Below are 6,135 nucleotides of genomic sequence, written 5' to 3'. Positions count from 1 at the left end.
TCTCTCTCTCTCACACACACACACACACACTCACACACACAGGAATATCACACAGCCATAAAAAGAGTGAAATCTTTGCGATGTGAGATAACGTGGATGGACCTAGAGGCCACTATGCTAAGTGAGATAAGGAAGACAGAGAAAGATAAATACTGTGTGATCTCACTTATATGTGGAATCTAAAAAAGAAAGCAAATGGACAAATCAAACAAAACAAAAAATTAAACCCCAGACTCATACAAACGGAGTCCAAAGCAAGGGCTGTCAGAGACGAGGGACCTGAGGAGACGAGTGGAAAAGGTGAAGGGGAATATAGGCAATGACATTGTGATGTGCGCACAGTGACAGGTGACTATTAGAGTTAGTGGGATGATCGTACTGCAAGGTTGGTGAACTCCCGACCCTTGGGCAGGGGTTGCAGACCTCTGCTGTTCCGTGCTGCTCCCCGGGAGGCCCTGTCCTCAGAGGTGCTGGGCTGCCTCCCACAGCGGCCTGGCTGTTCTTCAGCCTCCGCCCTGTCTCCACTCAGTCCTCCAGGATTGCAGCTGTCTGTCCTCAGAGTTGAGGTTTCCACCTCTCTCGGGTCTCGTAGACTTGACCTCCTCTGACCTATCAGTGTGTTTGTTTTTGTTTTTAGTCACCACCCTTGATTCAGTGATCTCTGGGCTCTTATCCAGAGTGGAGCATGCAAGGCTTGACCTGGCTTCTCAAGCAGGAGTGAGATGTAGGAGTCAAAAATCTCTTAGGGAGTTACCCCTGCACTGAGCGTCCCTGTCTGCAGGGCGTGTGCCTACAGGGGACCCACGGAGCTCTCCAGGCTCCCCTTCCCTTCACTTTGCAAGCTATGATTTTACTTTCTTCCCTATTTCTTGACACTTTCTCTTCTTGCCTGGCCTTCTTAGTCAGGCCTGTCACCCTGTCCTAATACTTTGGTAAAGAAATACAGTGGCCTTCTCTCCAGCAGGAACTCATCAGAGCTATCCCCGGGGCTGTCACTGCCCTGACCAGGTACCCCCCCCCCCCAGTGACACCATCCCGTTATCGGCGGCGGGTCTCCCACTTGGTTAACGCCGACTCTCAGCGGATCCAGTGTTGGCTCTTTGAAAGCTGCCCTGGCCATTCTCACTCTCCTTTTTGCCTGATCCCATGACCTACCTTTGAGCCGATTCTGAATTCAGTTCTTCACTTGGCTGACCATGGTCTCTCCATCTTCCTCCTTTAAGTCCACCTGACTTGGCTGCTATGGTTCTTAGCTATCCAGTGCCATTCCGATGGACATATTTTTTCTTTTCTCATCCTTTGCACATTGTGAACAGCCTAAATTTAGTGCTAGTCAAGGTATAAGTACTAAGTGCCTCATTCATTTCCTCGATACGCATGTTAGGAAACCAGATATACAAAGACCAAGCCTCTGCCCCCCCCCGCCCCCCGAGGAACAGAGGAGAGACACAAGAAGCAAATAATGACAGCTGAGTGTGGTAAGTGTCACGGTGAGACCCACAGAAAGTGCAGTGGTGGCGTCAAGCAGAGAGCGCTGCTTGGGGACTAGGAGAGGCTTAAAGGACATGATGAAGTCTAAGCAGACTTCTCGGAAGCAAGCACTCTGTCACTTGGTGGAGAGGAGGACAGGGGAAAGGCACACCACCAGCAGGAATGGATGTACAGAAATAGAGGCCTGGACATGTTCTGTTCAGGGAAAAGCAAAGGGTGTGGGCTTAACATGAGGTGGGCGAAGACATGGCAGAGAAGACAAAGAAAAAATAGCGGCTGTGCACGGCGACGGCCGTGTTCGATTAGTTCCTTTGGGATCACTACACAACATACAAGTACATCAAAATGTCAGCTGTACACCGTAAATATATACAATATTTGTCAATTATGCCCTGATAAAATGGAAAAAATTCCTTTGGAGGAGCCACATCTCTGGAAGTAGGAAGTCCAAACTCAGGAGCACACACGGCCTGCGAGCCGCTCGTGACCAGCTGGCTGACTGCACGCTCCCCACGTCTGACCATTGAGAATGAAGAAAGGATCTCAGTTCCTCCCTAGTTGGCCCAGTGCTGTCTTTCCCTGCACTACCAAGTTACCTGTTTCGTCCCTAATTGCAAGTCCTTGATGCCTATTTCTGGAAGCGTCCTGCTCCAGCTCTCCAAGTCCTCCGCGGCTGTCCCAGTGGCTGTACAAACACCCCTCTCTCACTTGCATCCGTGTTGTGATCCATTCTTCCAGTCCCAGTCACGGCCCCTACACCTGTCCTACTCCTCAGAGGGGCTCAGAGGATCCCGTTGTCACTGTGCCCCTGGGCTTCCCCTGCGAGGAGAGAGGTCCTGGTGACAAAAGAGAAGAGGGATGACCAGTTTCGAGTGCTGTGTCAGTTTTCATTGCCAAAGCATGAAAGACACCGTAATGGAGACAAGAACAAAGATGAATAGCGGGAGACACCATTCACATCAGGAGGAACATCCTTGCGTTTCCCTTACAGCGCAAATGTTCTGGCCTCTGCGGCTCCAAGACAGGGCCACTGAAGGCACTGAAGTCACAGCAGCAAACATTAAAAAGAAAAGCAGAGTTAGGAGGACAGTTCAGTCCTGTCCTTTTCGGAGATGACCAAGCAGCCAGAGAGGATGTGACTTAACAGATCATACTCCTAGCTGCCCAGCAGTGGCCAACCAGGGTTAGCATCCTCCCAGTCACTCGGGCTACCAACTAAGGTTACTGAGAACTCACTGTAGATCACCTGTATCCATGACATCATTAATATGCAGAAATTCAAGGTAGGGTATGCTCTTGTTGTGGCATATAACAGGCAACTATGACACAGGCCTTGTCCCTAAAGAACTTGGAAAATTTAGATGGAAATGGTCAAATACTATTCCAAAGCAATTTCTAATAAGCAGAGAGAGAGCTGAAAATAATAATGCCAGAGAAATTCAAAGGGCAGTGTAGTTAATGCGGGCCAGAGTGGTAGAAAAGGCTTAACTGAAGAGTTGACTCTTGAGCTGCCCCCAGGTAGGAAGTGTGAGTGGGGTGGGTGTGGGAGATACATTTCCATGACAGTTGGTGCCCTACACCACTCCCTAGTATCCAGGCTCCATTCCCGGCACACAGACGTCCAACAGTGGAAAGAGCAGCATTTTGCAAAAGCTGTGAGTGGGCTGAAAGCTGAGCATGAAGCCTTGAGACACCAACTCGGGTATGTGCAGAGGTGGTGGAAGGCATTATTACCTGGAACAACCTTCTCCTCTTTCGCCCGAATCAACCTCCACCAGGACATTTTTGCCCAATGTGCTTCTTTGATGGATGCACCAAAGCACACTCAGATTTAGTCTCCCATCAAAAGTATACCTCGGATTTCTGGCTCCTGAAGGAAAGGTGAGTTCCCTGCTTGGCAGAAGTTATAGCGCCATCTTGTGGGAAAAAATGGTTTTGCTCACGGCCTTTTTCTGAAAAGAATGGTTGTCTTCTATAAAAATCAATTTTGAAACACGTTCTCGGCTCTAAATAATTCTTGAAACACACAGTTTGTGAGTAATAAAAGATTTCTCACATCTTCTACACCTCGGGTGGCTGAATCCACAGCTCCCCATCAGCGAGTGCTCTCTTGTTGTCAGAACAATCACACATAGTAGGACCTAATATTCTCCCCGTCTCAGACTGGTTTATTTCGGCTGTGTGCTTTCAGGTTTGGCTTTTAACCATGATGAGGGGGATCGGTATTCTTTGAGTTGAGCTAAGTAACTCTAAGTTGCCAATGAAAATAAGGATAATAAAGGGAGAAATACTAGGTGCCCTGGTTTTTATCTGTCTCCTGCAGAAGAGTCAGGCAAAGGAGGTCCTTTAATTTTTAGGAGCTGAAGCACTGGAACGGGTACATTACAGAGAAGAATGCACAGCTGCCAGAAAGTTACAGAACCATTTCCTAGAAATGTCGGCGGGGGAGGGAGGTGCACTAATAAAAATTCCTGGGAAAATGTTTAGTTTAGAATCACAAATTCATTGAATCATTGAACAACTAATGAGACTTTTAAACGCTCTGCCCTCCAGTGGAGGGGAAATATGCCCAGTTTTCCATGAAACGTGGGATTGCGTTCCTTGTGAAGCTTTGGGGCTGAACGGTCTCAGCCTTCCTTAGAATTTAAGGTTACTGTAAATTTTGCAGAATTTAAAAACAATCTGTTTTAACTTTTTTAAAAATCCTGTTTAGAAAGAATTATATGTGAAAAGTACAAAAGTGTGCGTTTTCCCTTTCACACATGTCCCTCAGCTATCCAGCTCTCTTTCCTGCCCACTCCGATATTACATGAAATGTTGTAATGTTGTTTGTGAAATGCTTCCAAAAATATTCTGTGCTTTTAGGAAACACATCACATCGACGATAGCCCACAATATATTTTTTCACTTAAAATATGGATGGAAGATTGTTCCCTACTCTCAGTACATAGAAGCTTGCTCGCTCGCTTTTCCATCGTACAGTATTCCGCTGAATGGACCTACCATATGCTGAGGTTTCCAGTGGTTTGGCAGTACAAACAATGCTGCAATGAGAACCTTTACCTCTGTTGCTTGGCACACGTGCCAGCCGACCTGCAGGATGTATTTCTGGAGGTGGAATGGCTGGGTCAAGTGGTATGTGCATTTGAAACTGTGGGAGATGTTGGCAAATTGTTCTCCATGGAAGTCATTTATACAAAATCACAGCAATGTATTACACCGCATGCTCTCGCTAACTGTGTCTTTAAAATGTTTAATCCCCCAGTCTGATAGGTGAAACATAGTACATCAGTGTAGTTACTGTTGTGGTCTTCACAGCTTCTTGTTATAAATTTGATTATATGGACTGAAATTTTCACGGGGCTTGGTCACTTAGTCAGATCCCTTTCTCCAAAACTACCTTGGCAAACATATTGATTTTTTTTTTCAATTCAGCTTTCGAATAGGTACAATGGCTTAAATCTCTAGTAGCTTTCAAAAGTATTCCTTGACGTTCTGCCTCCCCCGCACGTCCCCAGAGGGATTCAGTAGGATGCTAGCCAGCCCTGAGTTTCAAAGCTCTGGCCAAGGGCCCCTTGCAAGACCCTGAACTAACTTTGTAGTCATAAATTCACTTTTTTTTTCTTAAAGAAACTGCCCCCATATTGTTCAAGCTTCAGGCCTGGTTATTCTCTTGCTTGTCTCCATCACCTCAGTTTCCAGCCCCTCTCTTCGGAGTGGTGTGTATCCCCCAGAATTCTTTCATGCACATGGAAGCCCATACACACATAGATTATCCACCAGCACTCCCCGCCCATTGCACTCGCTTTCCTCCATGTATCATGAAGACGTCTACACAAGGTATGGAGAACGACCACATTGGATTGGTTGGGTGGGTGGCAATTGCGCGGCACACCACTGCACAGGTAAGGAGATGCTGCTCGTTACTTAGTCAGCCTCCCTTGGGTGAACTTAGTGTGTATTTGGTTTGTTTCTGCCATTTTCTTAAGTCTCCTACCAGGTTTCAGAGACTTAAATGGAAACAAACTATGGGGTGGCCACAGGTTTCAGAAGAGGTAAGGATTAAAACAGGTGAAGTTGGCGGGGGGTGTCTCAGCCTCCTTTACTCCCCGCCCTCTTTAGGAATCTAGGACTCTAACACGACAGGTCCCCTAGAGCCTGCTATTTACAGCCTAGCATAAACACGTCATCTGCACGCTAGGTTTATCCCTGGTTGCGACACCAACCATAGTCTTGCTAAAGAAATTCTGAGTATCCAAAGGCAGGAGGGGGAGATCATGGCAAGCCTAGGGGGCCGCCCAAATCACACTGAGTAGGCACTGCCTTTACAAAAGGTCCTATGACCCTGCCAGTAGCATCGCTACAGCCCACAGACAGACGCCCACTGCACGCACACTAACGATAGCGTGCCACGGTATCTGGTAAAGATCGAACGACCCAGGCCCCGAGTGCTGCCTGTCTCCTGCACCCCAGAAAGTCAGCCACTTCGTGTTCTGACTCTACCAACCCCAGGCATTACTTCTGCTCTTCCAGTCCAATGCAAACACCGTGGGGATATCACTTGGGGTAGCTGGAAATGCAGCCTTTCCATTCTCCCCACCTCCTTAAAGTTTCAGCTGTCCAACCTCCATCACGACGTACTTT

This window comes from Desmodus rotundus, chromosome 6, assembly GCF_022682495.2.
Source record: "Desmodus rotundus isolate HL8 chromosome 6, HLdesRot8A.1, whole genome shotgun sequence".
NCBI classification, from domain to species: Eukaryota; Metazoa; Chordata; class Mammalia; order Chiroptera; family Phyllostomidae; genus Desmodus; species Desmodus rotundus.
The sequence above is the reverse complement of the archived record's forward strand: the minus strand, read 5'-3'. Positions refer to the sequence as shown.